This window comes from Lissotriton helveticus, chromosome 1_1, assembly GCF_964261635.1.
Source record: "Lissotriton helveticus chromosome 1_1, aLisHel1.1, whole genome shotgun sequence".
Classification (NCBI taxonomy): Eukaryota; Metazoa; Chordata; class Amphibia; order Caudata; family Salamandridae; genus Lissotriton; species Lissotriton helveticus.
In genome coordinates, this window is record NC_136057.1 from 431,556,989 (window position 1) to 431,579,997 (window position 23,009).

The 23,009-nt window shown below is 45.4% G+C and overlaps 1 protein-coding gene across 1 annotated transcript in view; it reads right to left on the reverse strand.

The window, feature by feature from the left end:
* Positions 1 to 23,009, reverse strand: part of TTC38 (tetratricopeptide repeat domain 38) — a 620,299-nt gene that overhangs the window by 481,707 nt on the left and 115,583 nt on the right. The gene's annotated exons all lie outside the window — the stretch shown is intronic.

The window sequence follows — 23,009 nt, forward strand, 5'->3', positions numbered from 1 at the left end:
GAATCCCTTGCAAACCTCAAACCTTTTCCTCACATTTCTGTGATGGAAAGTTCTGGGATCTGCATGGATCCACAAAATTCCACCCACCCCGCATTCCCCAAAGTCTTTCGAGAAAAATTGGTACTTCACATGTGTGGGTAGGCCTAGTGCCCGTGACAGGAAATGGCCCAAACCGCAACGTGGACGCACCACATTTTACAGTGAAAACTGACACTATTTTGCAAAGTGCCTATCTGTAGATTTTGATCCCTAGCTCTGCCGGCACCTAGGGAAACCTAGCAAACCTATACATTTTTAAAAACTAGACACCAAGGGGGATCCAGGATGGGGTGACTTGTGTGCCTCTCACCAGGTTCTGTTACCCAGAATCCCTTGCAAACCTCAAACATTTTCCTCACATTTCTGTGGTGGAAAGTTCTGGAATCTGTGTGGATCCACAAAATTCCACCCAGCCCACATTACCCTAAGTCTCCCGAGAAAAATGGTACCTCACTTGTGTCAGTGGCAAGTACCCGTGACAGGCAAGGGCTCAAAACGTATTGAGGCGACTTCAAAATTACCTGTCACAAAACCACCTGATTTTGGAAAGGGGGGGGTCCCAGGAGTTTTTGGCCCCGGGCTCGGCGGCCATCTAGGGAAACCTACCAAACCCACACATTGCTGAGAAATAGACATCCGGGGGAGTCCAGCAAGGCATCGCTTGCGTGGGTCCCCCAGCATTTCCCTGCCCAGAATCTCCTGCAAACCTCAAATATTATTAAAAAAATCTATTTTTTCGCACATTTCTGTATGGAAAAGTTGTAGGATCACCGTGTTGACACAAATTTCATATCATCCAGCGTTCCACCAGGTCTCCTGATAAAAATGGTATCTCATTTGTATAGGGTAGGTATAGTGGATGGCCCAAACCGTACAGTAGCGACTTCAAAATTACCTATCACAAAACTATCTGGGTTTTTTGTTGGGGGGGGCACCTGGGGTTTTGCCCCGGGCTCGCCGCCATCTAGGGAAACCTTAGAATTCTCGGTGCAACACCCTTATTCCCTATGTTTTGGGCTCTTCCCAGTCACAGGCCCTTGCCCCACCCACACAAGTGAAGTATCATTTAACCCGGGAGGCAGAGGGGAACGCTGTGGGGTAGGACATATGTGCTGGCATGGTGATTCCACCCAAAAATATGTGGAAAATGTGGTTTGTTTAGATATTTAGAAAATGTAAGGTTTGCAGGGCATTCTGGGTAGGAAAACGTTGGGGGATCCACGCAAGCCATACCTCACTGGACTCCCCCGGGTGTCTAGTTTTCAGAATTGTGTGGGTTTGGTAGTTTCCCAAGATGGCCGCCGAGCCAGGGGCCAAAATCCCAGGTGACTCCTCTTGCAAAACCAGGTTGTTTTGTGATAGGTCATTTTGATGTCTCCTCAATACGTTTTGGGCCCTTGCCTGCCGCGGGTACATGACCCACACCCGCGAGTGCGGTATCATTTTTATTGGGAGACCTGGGGCAACGCTGGGTGGAAGGAAATATGTAGATGCACGTGGATTCCAGAACGTTCCCACACAAAATTTTGAGAAAAGGGTGATTTTTTCACCTAAATTTAAGGTTTGCAAGGGATTCTGGGTAGGAAAATGTTGGGGGACCCACGCAAGCCATACCTCCCTAGACTGCCCCGGGTCTCTAGTTTTCAGAAATGTGTGGGTTTCTCTAGATGGCTGGCGACTCGGGACCAGAAACTCAGATGCCTCCTATGTATCCGAAAATGACCTGGTTTTGCAAGGGTGGGTCACATGAGTTTTTGGTCCCAGGCTTGGCGGCCATTTAGGGAAACCTACCAAACCCAATCCAAAAACAATCACCAATAATAAGCCCAACTCCTTAATAAAACTAAAAGCTCGCTGGGAAAATGAAGTGAGAAAGCTTGATGACAGATTGGGACACAGCCCTAATGCACGCCAAGAAGTAACATTAAATCAAGACTTAAACTGATCTAATTCAAAATCTGTCATGGGGTTTATTCAACAGGGCACGCTAGCATCGCTTCGGCAGGGTGGATTTCGCTAGTTGCCTTCATTGTGGGGCAGAGAGGGCAATTCATGCACCCATTCTGGGACTGCCCTAAGATTCAACAATACTGGAATGGCCAATGGGGTGTTAGGAGAAACGTCACCATAGACCCTAAATACATATTGTTGAATATCTCAACCGATGTAGACATTCCTAGAGCCAAACATTTGGTCAGTAAACTGGGGCTCATAGTGGAAAAGCGACACAACCAATCCCCCTATGCTGCAGGCCTGGTAAAATAGGACTGACCTCTATATGGCAACTGAGAAAGTTACATACAAGGCCAGAGGATGCCCAAGGAAGTTTACCAACATATGAGGTCTCTGGTTATGTCATTGACATGGGGGATGGCGGAGAGCAGCCCCGACCCATGGGGCCTCTCTAATGTGTGACAGATCATGTACCGACATATCTGACAGTTGCCTATTCATTACAGGTCTATGGCTACGAAAATACCACCGATTATGCATTCACTATCATGTACCTATGGTTTCTATGGTATGCCTACATGCTAGATGTGTTGACTGCGGAAAATCTCAAAATATACCCCCCAAAAAAGGGTAAACTTCAACCAAACAAAAACGTGACCAGGGGCAAAGTGCAGAGAACTTTGGCTGCACAACGGCTATGAAGTTGGTTTCCACCATGCTCTCGTGAAGGAAATCCAGCTGTATAATTTCTGAAATACCTCTAACATTCACAGTATGACTTAAAATATGAACTGTCCATTTTTAGGGGAGAGGGTTAAGTTGAAGTTCCAAGAGAAGAAAGTGATCCTGGCTGTAAGCCCTGGAGCATTACAGCAGCAATTTCAACCAGCAACATATTTCATTAAAGTTTGGCTGTACGTGCCCAGAAAAAGCAGAGGGCTATGACGTTTGAAGATGGGAGATGGTGTAAATGAGAGCGACAACTTAAAAAACGAATGACAGCGAGAGAGAGAGAAAGCGAGAGAGAGGGAGAGACAGACAAAGATTGGTAAGCCTAGCATATATCTGTGTGTTTTGCTATTTTACGTGTATTTGTAAAACGCATTATCAACCGCAAGGGTATCATGGCACTGAGCAAGTGTATGTTCTTATTCCTGCCTTTAGGTAGGTTGGTTAATTGAAAAGTCGTGTCTTCAGCTTCTTGAATAATTTAAGAAGAGTGGAGTCGTCTCTGATGTGGATTGGGAGGCCGTTCAACACTTTAGGAGCTATGTAAGAGAACACCTGTTCTCCTGATGTGGTTCTGTGTAAGCATGAAATGCATGCCAGCAGGAATTCCGTGGAGCCCAGGTGTCTGGGTGTAAGTGATGGACTGAGATGCGACTGTTCAGGTAAGTGGAGCTGTACTGCCTTGAATGCATTTGTGAGGAGTTTGAAACAAGTGTGGAGAGAGAGAGAGAGAGAGAGAGAGAGAGAGAGAGAGAGAGAGAGAGAGAGAGAGAGAGAGAGAGAGAGAGAGAGAGAGAGAGAGAGAATATGAGATAGGCTGGACTTTCAATGTACGTAGCTGAAGGGCGAGTCCCACGAGGACTAAGAATTCTCCTAGCACCGAGCTACGATAAACCACACCCAGACATGCTCAAGGAATGGGGTTTAACTAATTTGGATTCTTCAACTAAGCTGATGAAAATATTAATCAAGTATGCAGAAATTGACCGTCTGCAGCTTTTGAAAGATATGGAAGGAATCAATGAAGAACTGATAAAATTCGAGCCCAATGAGTTAATACCAAAAATGAAAAAGGAAATACAAAAACGCCTTAAGGTACATGAGGAAAAAATAAAAGCACGGAAAGATTGGAAATTTGCGCGCGAATTAAAGATGACTTTGAAAATGGTAAAATGTATACATTTGCGCGCAAATTTGAAAATGCCAAACGCCTGAAAATCAATCAAACATCAGCCCCAGCTGGTACTACAATGACAACAGGGGCAGGAGCAAGTAGTACAACACAAGAAAAAGAAGCAGGGGCCAGTGAGACAGAGTCAAACAGCAGTAACACCAGCAGTTTCTACTCGGATGAGGACCCCAGTGGGGGAACAGGCATGGCAGAACCCCAACGTGTACTCAATCTAGGCGAAGAAGTTGATTTTTTAGTCAGCGCCCGCCTACAAACTTTACGCCCTCGCAATCGGCAGGCGCAATTTCAAAAAGGACAAGAATCAACAGAAGCCGCAAACAACGCCGGAAAAAGCATAAAACAAAACAGCAACAAAAAGAAAAGACAGTTCTGGCGCAACAAGAAATAAAGAGGGCAAAAAACAATACAATTATTAACCTATCAGCGGCAGTATTAACAAGAGCGATGGAGCAGTTGCTGAGCATAGGTCTCACCATTTGCCCCATTTCAGACTTCAGTTACACTTCAACTAGAATTGATATCTTTCGATATATCCGCAAATTAAAACTGCAGAAATTTTTTAACATCAAACAAGGTCTAAATGAAATTGAGAGTAATGCAACAAGAGTACCCAAGACAGTGTTAGAGGCACGAGATGTAAGAGGCCTTCTTACACTACAACAACTGGGGGACTCTATTAGCAACAACGACACCAACACCACTCTGTCCACTCAACAAGAACTGAGGGAAGCAGAAATACAGCAAATTGGAGCTGGGGCAAGTCCATTCAAGCCCGCTTCCAGTTTTATTCCTACCATGCCAAGAGACGCCATCGATTCTTTCCATGAGGTGGTTACGGCAGACCTTAAGAGACTGTATCACCAGGTAAAACATCGCAAGAGAATCAAAACATCTAAAGAACAACAATACTGGGCTTTAGTCAATAAACTTAGAAATAACCACCAAATCATTGTGTGCAGCTCGGACAAGGGAGGCAATATTGTCATCTGGCCCCAAATACAATATATTGAAGAAGCGAACAGACAACTTTCAGAAACTGTCTGTTATGAAAAGACAAGTGCAAAACAATATGATTTAGCTAGAGAACAGTTGAAATAACTCCTTTTTAAATATAAGAGGGAAGGATTGATCTCTAGTGAGGAATTTAAATTTCTACATGTGGAACAACCGGTTATGCCCAGGTTTTACTTGATTCCCAAAGTGCATAAAGGCAGGTCTCCAGTTCCAGGGAGACCAATTATCTCAGCCATAGATAGTGTAGCGGAACATCTAGCACAATACACAGACTACTTTTTGCAATCCCTGGTTACAAGTCTGCTGACGTATATAAGGGACACAGGTCACTTTTTGCAAAAATTAAAGAACATTGCTTGGACAGACGATTGTTTACTTGTCACGTTAGACATCGAAGCCCTTTATACTAGCATAGACCATCAAACAGGGCTTAAAGCACTAGAATATTTTCTAAGTACCATACCAGTGCATTGTTACAACCACAATAAGATGCTAGTAGAATTTGTGAGTTGGTGTTTATACCATAACTATTTTATGTTTGGTAATGATGTCTACGTGCAGAAAAGGGGTGTTGCCATGGGGGCCTGCTTCTCTCCTAGCTACGCGTGTTTACACGTGGGCTGGTGGGAGAGGCGGGTCCTCATGGGGATACACCATGCAGTATTCGCAAAAAATGTGGTAATGTGGGTTCGTTTTATATACGATGTGTTTTTAATTTGGAGGGGTGATGAAGAAAGTGTGAAGGAATTCATTATGACTCTAAATAACAATGAGGAAAATCTCAGGTTCACATATAACATAAGAAACAAACCAGTGAACTTCCTAGACGTCAAGGTCTTTCACAAAGCAGGCAAACTGGCTACTACCCTCCATAGAAAGGACACATCGGGGAACACAACCCTGCATGCCACCAGTGCCCACCCCCGTCACGTCATAGACAATATCCCCTACGGGGAGTTACTCCGCCTGAAAAGAATATGTAGTAGTGATGAGGAGTTGGCGGTTTGCACTACTGAAGTACTAGACAGATTGAGGGAGCGGGGATACAAGGATAACATATTGAAAAGAGCGGTTAATAAAATGAAACTAAGATCCAGAGAAACACTGTTTAAACCAGTGACACCAAATATAGATACCAGGGAAGATTCGGCTGAATCTACCATTAGGTTCATCACTGCATATAGTTGCCAGGACAGGAAGATCCGGTCCATCCTAACTAAAAGTTGGCCTATATTAAAAACAGATGCAGTGTTATCTCAACATCTGCCAGCTCTACCTAATATCACGTTTCGGAGGGGACCCTCCTTACGTACACATATTTCCAATCCTTTCCCAGAACTGTCTAAAAAGAAATCTTGGTTCCCACCACAGCTGGGGTTTTATAAATGTACCAGTTGCAGGGCATGCAAATTTGGAGTTAATACCCAATATTATAACACTCCATTCAGCCCTACACCATTGCCAATCAAAGGAAACTACGGTTGCAAAACAGAGTATGCTGTTTACGTTCTGGCGTGCACCTGTGGCCTGAGATACGTGGGAAGTACCAGGCTTCCGGTGCATGCCAGGATATTGCAGCATATTCGGGCAATCGTCAACAATGACAGCTCCTACCCTGTGGTTAGACACTTTAAAAGTGTGCATGGGAATGACCTACAGTGTCTAAGCTATTATGTCCCTTCCTCAATTCCAAAACCCAGAAGGGGAGGTGACTGGGATAGGATGCTTCGGCAATTGGAATCGAAAATGATTTTAGAACTAGATTCCAAGGTACCAAACGGGCTGAACACCACGAAAGACCTGTACCATTTCCTGTAAATTAAGAACTTTCTTTTGGCACAGGTACCAGGTCATTTTGACAGCCCAGTGAACCCAGACTTATAGCAGAATTTTGGATAGTGCCCCTATTTAAGCCATTCTTTAATATTATTTATCCATATACAGTCTTTGTCCAACACCCAACATTTACCTAATTTATTCTCCTCTTTTAACTTTTTCGCAGTGACGGATCTAAGATTCTCCTGCACCACATAGGTTGCACTTCAAATACAGGGGGGAGAGGAAATGAATTTTTGAATTTTTCCCTCCTAAAAGTAGGATACATGAAGTCATCTTGAAAGGGGTTGCCATCAGAAGTCGATGTCCCCAATGTTGGCTATTTATATATAATATGTGAATTCATGTGAATTATGCGTTTTTATCAATACAATCTGGAGTTCTTGAAAGCACTTTAATCTTTTGCGTTGAGTTGCACATTGATCAGTGCAGTTTACATTGCTATTGTATTGTACATCCTAATGGTACTATTATAATGATGAAATGTATGGAAACATTTTTTTAGGATGGTTTTAAGCATGTATATTATTACTTTTTAAACCATGAAGTGACTCACATTTTATATACATGTTTATAGAAACTGTTTGTATTTATATGTGTATTTATAGTGTTTTACTTACAATCGCAATGTATTTATTTGTATTTTGCACATGTGTAACTGCACGACGGAAACGCACTTTAAAGTCTTTGCCAATATAGAACCGCAGAACACTATCTCAACAAGCATTTATGCTGGCAAAGAAATTCTATTACATGTTTAAAAAACACTAGTATATTTACTATCTTGTAAAGGATGAAAAAAAAAAAAACGATGTTTACACTTTGACTCTACCTACTAGTATTTTGTTTATTTTTATTTGGTCACATGGTGTATACACATTCAGTTAAAAAGAGGGCATTGTGGGAAATAATTCTGATGTGAACAAGGGCAACTGCCCGAAACGCGTCGTCTGCCACGCTGCTGTACTTCTCCCAGGAATAAAATATCCTTTGCCATCATCTGGGATTCGTTGGTCTTCTGTGTTTTGATCGCCGAGGTACTGGTGGTCTCAAGCCGACCTTTTGTAGCTGATATATATAGATAGATAGATAGATAGATAGATAGATAGATAGATAGATAGATAGATAGATAGATAGATAGATAGATAGATAGAGAGTATATGAGATAGGCTGGATTCAGAATGAATGTAAATAATGTAGAGACAGTTTTTTTAACAGAGAGACAAAAGGAAGGGGGAAAGATTGCATGACTTAAAAAGTGTCACTGAAGAGGAGAGACCTATTTACCACAGGGGTGAGATGAAAAACCATAGTGCAAATAAAGCTATCCAATCAACCAAGGCGATAAATACGAGCCTGGTGTCTCAGACTATAGCAATGCCCAACCAACAAAGGGGTCTAGGCGCCCCAGACTATTAACTATGCTTCGTACAACTGCAGGTAGTGCCTTGGTGGCTAGACGGGACAAGGTTATTAGAGTTTGGGAAATTATGTGAGCCACAACATCAAGGTTCAGCGGTAGCATTGTTAACGCAATGATTTAAGGACGCTGCAGGGGATATAAACTGTTTGGAATGGCTCTTCAATGCTGGAAGAAACTGGTCAAGAAAATCATGCAGATTTCGACATACCAATTGGTTGCACTCCCATCGATAAAAGGATAGTTTTTAACACCTCATAGAAAGAGAGTGGTGAATGTAGGGATACTACTCATTGTAAGTGATTGTTATGAGGTCGGGAAAATTAAGAGCCTAACCACGAGCTGTCTGTGAATCAGTTTTTAACCGCTTCAGCGCGGCGCAAATTTGCGCGCTGTGCTGAACGTTCTAATCAGCCAACCGGCTCATGACGGAACGGTTCCGTCATGAGCACAGGCCAACCGACGCTCATGACGGAACCGTTCCGTCATGAGCATGGAAGGGGTTAAATTAAGCAAGCAGTGCTGAAGCCCAGATGCACAAGGTGTTAAAGGTAATGCTTACATCCGGCTGCAGAAGTAGGCTGGATTTCTCTGCTGTATAAAGCCAGTAAGAGAAGAGCGGAAAGGAACTAGAGGGTAAAGAGCGGGAAAAAATATTCATATTTCTATATGTAATATCTAGGAAGTCTAGATTTAAATACAGTTAAACCAAGTATCTTCACAATACCTACATAACTTGCAACAGAATAAATAATATTGCAAGCACCGTGGACATGAAATGCCCAAGATGTAAGCAAGAAGATGCGAACTTAATCCAAATGGTGTGAAGTTTTTCCATCATAAGCTATTTCTGGGGCTGATACATTACTTTCATAGAAAGATCCCTAAATAGGACACAACGTAAGACACTATAAACTAGCTTCCTGGATTCATTCTCCTGCACTAAGGCCAAGAAAGCAGGTAACGGATTCCTGTATCTATATAGACTTTACATCAGGTGGATGTGAAATATTGAAATAACAACCCTTCTGTCCATGGAATGAATTGTGAAATCTTAGGCCTAGGGGAATACATGCAACAGAACACTGAAATACCAAAAGAACATGAAAGGAAACAAGGATAACTGCTGAACAACATATGTATATTAACTGGAGAGGGTTAAAGCCGAGGGGGTTAAAGCCGAACATATTTTGATATTTAGATGTTACTGTTTATGTTAAAGGCTAAAACAGAAACCTGATCATTCTGATGAAGCAAATCCAATAATTGATAATTAAAGTAAGAGTGAACTCAAATGTAAAGGAAGGTGATGATGTTGTAACGATAGGTTTACAACTGTCACACCAAACTTAATTTATAAACGGCTTAAAAAAAAAGTTAAATGAGAGCGTTAAACAAAGGAAACAGAAATAGCCTGAGGGGATAGCGGAGCTTGAAGAAAGAGTCATCTAAAATTAAAGTAGCAGAGGCCGGTGAGAAGAAGAACAGACAGAGACTCACCGCTCTTTCTGAGGTGCTGTTGACATATCGTGTACATTGGGGTCTTCGCACCCCTCTAACGGGATGCGGCGTGCTGCGACCTACGACTACGCGGGAGCACTTAGAGTTGGACTATGTGTGGTGTGTGTGATGCAAGTGAGGGGGTAGTTAAATGTGAGTGGTGGGGTTAGTGAAGGTTTAAAAAGTACCTGGCTCGTGGGTGTTGGAGAAAAACCTTATTCACAACCCCGGGCTGGCACTGTTAAAAGGGTGCAGGGTGAGGTAATTATCTGTCGTAACTATGAACAGTACCTCTGGTGTGCGTCAACATGTTTCGGAGCTAGTGCTCCTTCTTCAGGACGGGGGCACAACTTCCAACCTTACTCACGTATTTCTAACATATGTGTATTTTACAAAAAAGTGCAGGACTATATACAGTGAATTAATATTAGATACAGGCTATAGTGTGCCTACAGCGGTTTTTTTTGTGACCATGCACTTGCATGACCTACAAAGAAAAATAAAACGAATGAATGTGGTTGCCCTGTTCAGGGTGGCTCAACAAGGTGCAGTCACCTGGAGCACCACTTGGCGTAGTCGCCCTGTGAAAAGAAAATGACAAACAACACACATAACATAGATGGACACACAGATAGTATTTTCGAAATATTTGGTCATACTCATTATGTAGTGATGGCTTGCTTCATGAGCATTTCTGGACGTCAGGGGATGATTGCTAATTATGCAGTCTACAGGAACAAAAGAATGTTTTCAGTTTGTTTACTCACTTTTTTGCTAGGAAAAAGGTGTTTTCTGCAGACTCATACTCACTAACTCGGGACAGAATGTGTCTCCGTGTTCCCCTCACGCTGCTCCGCTGGTTTTAACTCGGAACGGGAGCTGGGCGCCTTTTGTACTGTGAATTCTCAAAAACTACCCTCTCGTCATTGGCTTATTGTCGGATATCGCTAATGCCCATATATGGCAAATCCGATCCTTGTTACCGTCACACCATGTATGGTATGTCCGGTTACGCGTAAGGTGCCAGGTGTGGTTTCTGCTGGTTAGAGTATGCGTGCATCTAAGCTCGATGGAATTCACCTGCGTGTGCTGGGGATTAGCGGCGCAAACGCATGTGCGATAGAGTAGTGATGAGCGCATGCGCACGAGATTAGCAGGGCAAACGCATGTGCAATGGAGTAGTGCCGAGCGCATGCGCACACGCGTTAGGGATGTTATCAATGCGCATGCGTGTGGTTTAGTATCTGCCAAATGGAGCTGTGTATCGCGCCTTGGTGTAATGAGACCAAACGTGGATTATGGCAGACAATGCTTCTAACCAGGATCATTATTTGTGGTGTGGTCACAGTTGTACCACGATCATTATGAGGATTTGGTTTTTATGGTGTAGCCACAGATGGAAGTACAGTGAATTCCTAAGTTCATACTCAACCACCTTCATGACGGTGCCACTGCAATGTTATGTGGCGAGGGGTATCTGTATGCACTGCATACTGGTATAGAGCAACCAAAGTCATTGCAAGGAGTTGGTCACTTATGTTGTTTCCACAGTAGGATGGTAAGGCAAGTTAAATCGCTGGGTTATTATACATGTCCCTTAAATGTGTCATAGTCTTGATGAATGGCATGGGGTGTCGCTATCAACTGGTTAGTTGCCCCCAGGGCACATCATCATTCAGCCCCTCAATATGTGTCCCAAGACGGAACACCCATCGTTGTTCCTTTTGAAAAAGACCCATTCCCGTTGGCAGGTGTTCGATTACTGTCCATTTTAAGTCATTCACACCATGTTGTTTTGCCAAGTAGTGTGTTGCCATTTTTGTCGTTGATTTTTTGCAGCGGACATTGCTTTTGTGTTCGCCTATCCTAGTTTTTACAGGTCTCGCGGTCATACCCACATATTCCAGACCACATGGACAGGTGATCATGTAGACTACATTATTGGTGTTACAATTCGTGAATTGTCTCTGTTCCCAATAAGTGCCATTTCTGAATGTCAAGTTCTTACTTTTCTTCGTGAGGTGACAGCTGCTACAGTTCCCACAAGGAAAGTGTCCCTGTATTCCAATGGCGGTCTGTCTGGTAGTGGCATTAGGCTTGGGTCTGGTATGTACCAATAGGTCTCTCAGGTTCCTACCTCGGCGATGTGCATACATTGGTTTTTCCAGATTGAGGCCGCCACAGTTCAATATCCTCCAGTGTTTATTTACAATTTTGGAGATTTCGTTTGACATTGTGGAGTATGTGGTGACACATATAGGTCTTTGTTTCTCGTCGGGTGACGGTATTTTGTCCTCCAGGAGCACTTCCCTGTGATTGTTCTTGGCCCTTTTCATGGCCTTCTCAATGATTTTAGGGGGATACTTTCGCTGTAACAGTTTTGTTTTTAGTTCCCCAGCTTGTGACTTAAAGTTGGTCAGTTCTGTGCAGTTGCGTCTTAACCTTAAGAATTGTCCATATGGGAGATTTTCCCTTAGGTGCCTCGGATGGAAGCTATCATATCTCAATAAGCAATTTCTGGCTGTAGGTTTGAAATGCGTGGTACTCTTGAGTCTGTTCCCGTCAGCATATATGTTGAGAAAAAAATCAACGACAAAAATGGCAACACACTACTTGGCAAAACAACATGGTGTGAATGACTTAAAATGGACAGTAATCGAACACCTGCCAACGGGAATGGGTCTTTTTCAAAAGGAACAACGATGGGTGTTCCGTCTTGGGACACATATCGAGGGGCTGAATGATGATGTGCCCTGGGGGCAACTAACCAGTTGATAGCGACACCCCATGCCATTCATCAAGACTATGACACATTTAAGGGACATGTATAATAACCCAGCGATTTAACTTGCCTTACCATCCTACTGTGGAAACAACATAAGTGACCAACTCCTTGCAATGACTTTGGTTGCTCTATACCAGTATGCAGTGCATAAAGATACCCCTCGCCACATAACATTGCAGTGGCACCGTCATGAAGGTGGTTGAGTATGAACTTAGGAATTCACTGTACTTCCATCTGTGGCTACACCATAAAAACCAAATCCTCATAATGATCGTGGTACAACTGTGACCACACCACAAATAATGATCCTGGTTAGAAGCATTGTCTGCCATAATCCACGTTTGGTCTCATTACACCAAGGCGCGATACACAGCTCCATTTGGCAGATACTAAACCACACGCATGCGCATTGATAACATCCCTAACGCGTGTGCGCATGCGCTCGGCACTACTCCATTGCACATGCGTTTGCCCTGCTAATCTCGTGCGCATGCGCTCATCACTACTCTATCGCACATGCGTTTGCGCCGCTAATCCCCAGCACACGCAGGTGAATTCCATCGAGCTTAGATGCACGCATACTCTAACCGGCAGAAACCACACCTGGCACCTTACGCGTAACCGGACATACCATACATGGTGTGACGGTAACAAGGATCGGATTTGCCATATATGGGCATTAGCGATATCCGACAATAAGCCAATGACGAGAGGGTAGTTTTTGAGAATTCACAGTACAAAAGGCGCCCAGCTCCCGTTCCGAGTTAAAACCAGTGGAGCAGCGTGAGGGGAACACGGAGACACATTCTGTCCCGAGTTAGTGAGTATGAGTCTGCAGAAAACACCTTTTTCCTAGCAAGAAAGTGAGTAAACAAACTGAAAACATTCTTTTGTTCCTGTAGACTGCATAATTAGCAATCATCCCCTGACGTCCAGAAATGCTCATGAAGCAAGCCATCACTACATAATGAGTATGACCAAATATTTCGAAAATACTATCTGTGTGTCCATCTATGTTATGTGTGTTGTTTGTCATTTTCTTTTCACAGGGCGACTACGCCAAGTGGTGCTCCAGGTGACTTCACCTTGTTGAGCCACCCTGAACAGGGCAACCACATTCATTCGTTTTATTTTTATTTTTCTCTTTGTAGGTCATGCAAGTGCATGGTCACAAAAAAAACCGCTGTAGGCACACTATAGCCTGTATCTAATATTAATTCACTGTATATAGTCCTGCACTTTTTTGTAAAATACACATATGTTAGAAATACGTGAGTAAGGTGGGAAGTTGTGCCCCCGTCCTGAAGAAGGAGCACTAGCTCCGAAACATGTTGACGCACACCAGAGGTACTGTTCATAGTCACGACAGATAATTACCTCACCCTGCACCCTTTTAACAGTGCCAGCCCGGGGTTGTGAATAAAGTTTTTCTCCAACACCCACGAGCCAGGTACTTTTTAAACCTTCGCTAACCCCACCACTCACATTTAACTACCCCCTCACTTGCATCACACACACCACACATAGTCCAACTCTAAGTGCTCCCGCGTAGTCGTAGGTCGCAGCACGCCGCATCCCGTTAGAGGGGTGCGAAGACCCCAATGATGAAGCATGACACCAAGGGGCCTGTTGGTGTGTGAGGGGTATTTAACCAAACACTGAGTGTCCCCACACTTGTGGTACACTCGCCGTCCCCTTCACTGTGAGTAGGATTCTTTTTGTTTATGTAATAGTGCCCGTGGAGTAAGAATCCTACATCTATACTCTACCTCCCTCCAATTGTTTTGTTTTGCTGTTGACATATCCACATGAGCCAACATCTGCCGGTGTACATGATGGAGTGCTGTAACTCCTTAGCAATTGATGTGCACTCCTTCACCAGCATCCTCTCATCCAAAGAGTGGGATTACTCCTTTTAAGCTCAGCTCATGTGAATATTATGTCAATATCTCTTAACACTGGACTTTCTAATTACTGTGGAATAATCATTAATACTATAATATGCTACATAATGTATACTGACATATATATGAACAACCCTTGCTCCCAAAGGAAAAGAGCACATACGAGAGGACTGGAGGATTAAGGCTTCTTTAATGCATTGGGCCTCCCTCAATCCAGCACGTTTTGGCTGTAGCGTATACCTTTATCAATGTGACACACACACACAGACACGCACACACACGCACACACACACACGCACACGCACACACCAATCCGTAGCTCAGCCTCGGCAGCTCGATCAGCGCCACTCCTCAGCAAACACGGACCAGGTAATAGATGCTAATTATTTTATTTTGTGCTGTTTTGCCGCCATAACGTTTCGGCTCCTGAAAGCCTTGATCACATGACACACGTAGAATATATGTATTATATATTTTATATATATATATATATATATATATATATATATATATATATATACACACACACACACACACACACACACACACACACACACACACACACACACACACACACACACACACACACACACACACACACACACACACACACACACACACACACACACACACACACACACACACACACACACACACACACACACACACACACACACACACACACACACACACACACACACACACACACACACACACACACACACACACACACACACACACACACACACACACACACACACACACACACACACACACACACACACACACACACACATATGGGGATCCGCTTGTGGATGCCGTTCCATTGGTGGGTGTGTCATATGGGGGTCATGGAAGTGAAACAGCAGCCGTACACGGAATCGAGGACGGGCCCACTTGCGGGGTCCATACAGGACTTGATTATGTGCTTTCCGCACCACACTTCCCATAATACACAGTCTCATTTGAGCCTCCCATTGGTGGGTGTGTCATATGGAAAATGGAGAAGTGGGTTAGAGGTTGCGCACTCCGCTTCTGTTAAAGCCCCTGAAGAGAAGCATATGGAGCTTCGAAACGAGTCGGGCAGATCCATTACGGAGCTGCATCTACAAGCGGATCCCTGTCCTCACCTACACATAAATCAAGCTGCTGCTCGTGTGCTACTCAAAGGTGGACAACCTTGGAGCGACAATTTATACGCGGACGTCCAGCCGCAGAGTATGCACCACCCCGTCATCCTTGGGGGTCACGGAAGTGAAACAGCAGCCGTACACGGAATCGAGGACGGGCCCACTTGCGGGGTCCATACAGGACTTGATTATGTGCTTTCCGCACCACACTTCCCATAATACACAGTCTCATTTGAGCCTCCCATTGGTGGGTGTGTCATATGGAAAATGGAGAAGTGGGTTAGCGGTTGCGCACTCCGCTTCCATTAAAGCCCCTGAAGAGAAGCATATGGAGCTTCGAAACGCGTCGGGCAGATTCATTACGGAGCTGCATCTACAAGCGGATCCCCGTCCTCACCTACACATAAATCAAGCTGCTGCTCGTGTGCTACTCAAAGGTGGACATCCTTGGAGCGACAATTTATACGCGGCCGTCCAGCCGCGGAGTATGCACCACCCCATCATCCTTGGGGGTCACGGAAGTGAAACAGCAGCCGTACACGGAATCGAGGACGGGCCCACTTGCGGGGTCCATACAGGACTTGATTATGTGCTTTCCGCACCACACTTCCCATAATACACAGTCTCATTTGAGCCTCCCATTGGTGGGTGTGTCATATGGAAAATGGAGAAGTGGGTTAGCGGTTGCGCACTCCGCTTCTGTTAAAGCCCCTGAAGAGAAGTATATGGAGCTTCGAAACGCGTCAGGAAGATCCATTACGGAGCTGCATCTACAAGCGGATCCCTATCCTCAACTACACATAAATCAAGCTGCTGCTCGTGTGCTACTCAAAGGTGGGCAACCTTGGTGTGAATATAACTCGAAGTCCCAGAAGGCTTTTCCTTAATGCACCAGAGCAAGCCCACCAGGGGGCGGAAAAAGCATTAATAAGGACTGATTGCTCCTGCACGTAATCCCCGCCTCTTTTGCACAACAGCCTGTGAACAAGAAGCAAGTTAGCTTCAAAGCGCGTCAGGCATTTACAATGGGATTTTGAAGCATGCTGACCTGCTGTAATAAAAGACTCTTCGAAAATCAAAAGGAGCCCGACCTGTTATTGAGTGCATTCCAAGCAGCTGGCACAGTTTTTTCTTGAAGTATTACGGCCTGCCAAGGGTCGTGGAATGCACCATCACAGAAACAGTTGTGAGCTGCCTTGGGATACCGGAATCTAACAATTGGCAGAATAACAGGGAAAGAGCTGAACGAGGTCCGCTTGTCTCCCAAATGAAATGGATGCAAAAAGGCAGACTTCACCAAAGAAAGCAATACACGAGCAGAAACTCGAAGTCCCAGAAGGCTTTTCCTTAATGCACCAGAGCAAGCCCACCAGGGGGCGGAAAAAGCATTAATAAGGGCTCGAACCCCCCCCCACGCCCCAGGGACCGCCACCTTCCCGGACACGAAGTATGTAAATATGGGGGTCCGTTACGGACCCCGAGCCGCGGGGACCACCATTTAACAATGTTGGGAGAGGGGGGCCGCCCTCCTGGAGCCCTCTGATGGCACTGGGGACCTCCACCCCCCAGGGCCGGCTCCTGCAGTGTCCCGGGGTGCCCACCCCCGGGACACTGCTGTTTACTATGGCAGGGGGGCGGTGGGAACCTTGCGGCTCCCACCTTGCCATAGCAAACTCTGCTTTGATTTTTGGAACGGAGAGAGCAGGAAACCTTCTCTATCTTCCAAAAAACCAAAGCCGATTGCTTTTCCACACTGGGAGCTGCATCTTAGCAGCTCCCCATGTGGAAAAGCAATGCCAGCGGGACCGTGGGGGGATTGGGGATCCCTCCACGGTCCCCAACGGAGAGGGCCAGCCCCAGGGATGGGGACCCCCGGGGCTAGAAGTGGCCCGGGAGGGGGAACATGCGGCCCCCCTCCTGAATAATTAATTTTATTAAATAAAAAAAAAACAAAGGCTGGCCCCGGGGGGTGGAGTCCCCAGGGCCATAAATGGCCTGAGGGGGGCAACGCAGCCCCCCTCCAAATAAATGTAAAAAAAAAAACAACAACAAAAAACTGGCCATGCCCCGGGGGATGGGGTCCCCGGAGCCGATTATGGCCTCGGGAGGGGGGCAAAGAGGCCCCTTCCAATTAAAAAACAAAACAAATAGGAGTCAGGCCCTGGGGATGGGGTCCCCAGGGCCAATAAAATAGGAAAAGAAGGGGGGCTACATAGCCCCCCTTCTTAAAAAAATGAATAAAAAAAAAAAAGACCAGCACCAAGCCGGAGGCCCCACCCCCTCCCTGCAACACTCTGCAAACGCGCCCCCCTGGCGGGGCGCGTTTGCAGATGGGGAACTAATTCCCCTTGAATACTGGGGGCCAACTAGCCCACCAGGTACCTCCAGTATGCGCTAGGGAGCTACGTTGCAGAGAGGTGTTCAGAGGCCCCGCCCCTTTTTACACCTCTCTGCAACGCAGCTCTGTAGTGCTTACTGGAGGTACCTAGTGGGCTAGTTGGACCCTAGGGACCCTCAGGACTCTAGGGGACTTAGTCTCCAAATTTAAAACGGCCACAGGGCGTGTTTACACAGTGGTGAAGGGAGGGGACTGGGCCTGAGGTTACATGTGCAAACATGCCCTGTGGCGCGTTTTAAATTGGGGAAATCATTCTTCAATCCTTAGGGCCCCTGGAGGCCAACCAGCCCACCAGGTGCTTCCAGTAAGCGCCACTGCACTGCGTTGCAGAGAGGTGGTCCAGGCCGTGCCCCTCTTTACACCTCTCTGCAACAGCGCTTACTGGAGGAATCTAGTGGGCAAGTTTGACCCTAGGGACCCTCAGGATTCAAGGGGACTTAATCTCCCAATTTAAAACGGCCACAAGGCATGTTTACACAGTTGGGAAGGGAGGGGACGGGGCCTGAAGTGACGTGTGCAAACACGCTCTGTGGCGCGTTTTAAGTTGGGGAAATAATTAGTCTTCAATCCTGAGGGCCCCTGGGGGCTAACTAGCAAACCAGGTGCTTCCAGTAAGTACCACTGCACTGCGTTGCAGAGAGGTGGTAAATGCCGTGCCCCTTTTTACACCTCTCTGCAACACAGCTCTGTGGCGCTTACTGGAGGTACCTAATAGGCTAGTTGGACCCTAGGGACCCTCAGAATTCAAGGGGAGTTATCACCTAAATTAACAAGCATTTGCAATGCAATAGGTCTTGCATTACTAAAGTTTGTGCTATTGGCATTTCTAAATAATGCAACACCAATAGCTCAAACTTTAATAATGCGAGACCTATTGCATTGCAAATGCTGGTTTCCTTACTTGTCAGAGTACAGAGAAAGCACTACGGCAGGCAGAGAAAGCATGATAAAAATGTTGTGCTCTGTTCTGCAGGAGCAGGTTACTGGCAGGGCATGCTGTGAGTCACACAAGACCAGTCCCTGTCAGTTGATGCCCTTAGATGAATCAGGTTTTTGTATGCAGGATTCAGGAGGTGGGAGACTAGCCTTAAAATCGGTAGTCTCCCGCCTGAATTGGGAGGATTGGCATGTATGGGTCAGGTGACCCTGCCAATAAAGGTTCAGGTGACCCTGCCAATAAAAAAGCACAAATGCACATGCTTGTGGCCAGTTTCGTAACTTTATCCACAACGTCTGTGTCACTCATTTACTAGTGGGCCTATGGCTCACAACATTACATTGGTGACGAGGGGTTCTGACCCCGTGCTGTGATGACTAGGAGGTCACTCCTGTGATTGAGGAGGAGATCAGGGCCTGCAAAGTCACTTATGCCAGCGCAAAGAGTGAACCTTTATTTGCTGGGGGAGGAAACAGAGACAGTCAGTCTGCTCCCCGTACCTCCTCGTAATAGCTACAGTGAGGGACCAGTGCAATCAAGGGACACATGGCCCCGCAAGGTAGTAGAGCGCCGAAAGAAGAGCAACCTGGCTAGTGACGAGGTACCCGCCTGGCTTATGCTGGAGCTAGCGGAGCAGCCCAACTAACTTTGCCTAAAAACTAGGTCAGAAGCGGGGGCACTGAGCCTGCAAGTCGTGCAGGGGTAGGAAACACTACTGGCTGTGTAAGAGGTGGTCCTCTATGCTCCCAATCCTCCCCAGGCCCTCACAGAGCAGCCATTTCAGCACAGACTAAGCTACCCTGCCACCCCTGAGCAAGGCTGAGAAAAAGGCAAGTGAAACGCATGTCGGCAGAGGCATAAAGCGTGGTGCCCTGCAGTAGCGAAGCAACTGTGGTCCATGTGAGATGACTGCACTCCAAGTAAGGCAGCCCAGACGAAGCGGACCACCGCTCGACAGTATAAGCCAGCCCTGCCTTTCAGTAGAATAAAGACGATCATTCCTCACAACCTTGCCTCTGATTAACTCACCTGTTTCTTACCACGTGGTGAATGGAGGCGAGTGATACATTGGTTGCTGCCCGCTGCACCTGCAAGGGGCCCAGCTGTCAGGCCCATTGGTTTTGAGGACCTGCCTGCAAGTGTTAACGGCTGCTTTGAGGCCCAGTGGGCCGTGACTGTTCCTGCAAAGCTGCAGCGACCGCTCCACGAGGTGTCGGGACAGCCGGTGTGCAAATGCAGGTGAGGAAGAGGGCGACCACAGCGCCACATAGTGGTGGTTCGCTACATCACATACAGCAACAGTGAGCTGTATGAAGCAGCCCGTACAGGGCTAAGGGCCAGATGCATCAAAGTGTTTTGCCCATTCTGTGTCTATGGGAAAATGTGTTGATGCATATGGCCCTAAGACTTTAACTAGAAATAAATACACTGAATTTCTGTGAGTGTATGAGTTAAAAGAGCTGCCGTCTGGAGGTGGAAAATAATTTTTGGCTTCGCGATGTTTTTGTGAACTATCGATGTAAGTGTTCCAATTCAACAAAGGTGCAGATGCCATAGTTGAAGATACGGCTGAGCATGCCTGCGCTGTAATTATCATGAAAACTCTGCGTAAACACTTGTAAGCAATGTTTTTAGAGAGAAAGAGAAGTTTGTAAACAGCCCGGCCACAAAAAGACGGACATGGCTTTGTCCAAGAAAGTGCGATTTTATCGATTGAAGTAGAACACACTGGGAGCTGTAAGCGTGGCCACCCACTAACAAAACAATAAAGCGCCCTGCTGTTTGCGAAAGTGAAAGTGAATTGTAAATGGTAAAGGCGGGAATACAATAAAACGCTTAGGTTGTGGAAACGACATGCGCTATGGAAAGCTATAATATAGAGCAAACCGCATCGCCGCTGTTTTGCGAGAAAAAGATGCAAAACATGTTTGTGAGGAACGTTGTGCCGTTGATTGAAGAGCATTCCACCATGCACAGGAGATTGCATTATTAAAGCCAAGAGTATAGAACAGAACGCAGGAGTGCCGTATTTTAAAACATTGCAGCACTGCTATAAAACTGAATTCTTACGAAAGTTAAACCGAATTGTATATGGTAACGGCGGGTATAAAACAAAACGCTGTGGAAACGAAATGCGCTCTAAAGAGCTATATTATAGAGCAGAAAGCATGAGTGCCGTATTTTAAAACATTGCAGCACTGATGTAAAACACAATTCTAAAAACACGCAGAGTGCTGTATTAGAAAACATTGCACCACTGTTTCCTAAGCCCGCGAGTGGTGTGCATGCGCACACGTGCCACCGCGAGCCATTATGTCTACAATTATCGCGCCAGTGTCTGGGTACAATAATTGAAACCATACGGCAGGAATGTGCGTAATAGACACCAATAGGCCATGGGCGGAAAAATTCGCCCGCCTTTGGCCTTTTGTGTGCTATCTTAAAAAAAAACATGCAGACAAAGGCCAATAGCAGGCCACAAAAGTAAAAACACATGCACAAGTGTGTACAATTCCAGGGTCCGTTTCAGAACCCCGGACAAAAGGGCTCTTGCCTGCGCGAGCACTGCTGCGCAGTGCAACACAGGGCGCGAGCCCAAAAAAGGCCACAGGGCGTGTTACACGGTGGTGAAGGGAGGGGACGGGGCCTGAGGTGACGTTTGCAAACACGCCCTGTGGTGCGTTTTAAGTTGGGGAAATAATTCCTCTTCAATCCTGAGGGCCCCTGGGGCCAACTAGCCCACCAGGTACTTCCAGTAAGCTCCACGGCACTGCTTTGCAGAGAGGTGGTCCAGACAGTGCCCCTTTTTACACCTCTCTGCAATGCAGCTCTGTGGTGCTTACTGAAGATACCTGGTGGGCTAGTTGGATCCAAGGGACACTCAGGATTCAAGGGGACTTTAAGCCTCAAATTAAAACGGCCACAGGGCACGTCACCTCAGGCACCCCCCTCCCTTCACCAGTGTGCAAACGCACCCTGTGGCGTGTTTTAAGAGGTATTTTTAATCCCCCTGCCCTATTATGTACTAGGGTCTTACAGAGGAGGTCATGGTAATCACTGGGGTATCCCATCGCATAGTGTTCCCTAGTGTATGTAGGTGTTTTCACTGTATTCTAAGTGTCTTTTAGCATAGCACTTTCTCTAGGCCTGGTTAGTCAGATTCAGTTACCATCATAACCGTCAGAAAAAGTTGTGGTTACAGGAGGACTTTCTGTTCCTCTTTTGGTTCTTTCTGTACATCTTTTTTTCTTCCTGCACTTTTCTTTGTCTTTGTGGACTTCTGTATTTCTTTTTTTCTTTCTGTGTGTTTTTTCTTCTTTCTTCACGTGTCCTACCTCTGTAGGCATAGTTAGAAACTAGCGTTTAAAAAACCTTTGAAATTCAATAGAAAAACCTTAGGTTTCAGGCACGTTATAGTTAGAAATTAGCATTTAAAAAACCTTAGAAATTCACTGAAAAAACCATAGTTAGTTGGACATTTCACTCGTACAAAACCATCTAAATTCCCCCGTTATAGTTAGTTCAGCTAACTATAACTCACGCGCCCGCAATGCACTGCTGGTGAAGTCACTTATTAGTTCACTCATGACATGGTCAGTGACATCACTCATGACATCACTGATGACATCTCAAATGACATCACTGATGACATCATCCTTGTGATAGATTGGCAGACCTCCTCTCACCCTAATATAACCTTTGATACACACACTCAAAAATAGAAACTAACATTTTAAAAACAATGGACATACCAATACCACTTACAACACACCTATTCAGTAATTTCAAGATCTACACACACATCCACTAATTCACCAACAGTCCTATACACTCATACGTGTATTCACACATCATATGTACTCATACACCTATACATCCTGTTACACCGACACTCATCCATATAGTTACTCACACACATAGTCACACATGTAAACAAAGTATCAAACATCCATTTACAACTTATACAGTTATACACACACCACCACACTTACTTCTACAGAAACTTACACATACTTGCTCTCTTAAACAATGCCTTATGGAAACACATACTTATTTACACAGGTAATCTTCCAATCTCTCACTCTCACATATACTCACTTTTATACACCAATACTCACATATACTAGGTTGTAGTTACTCATAAAGACACTATTGAGACAGTCATTCACTAA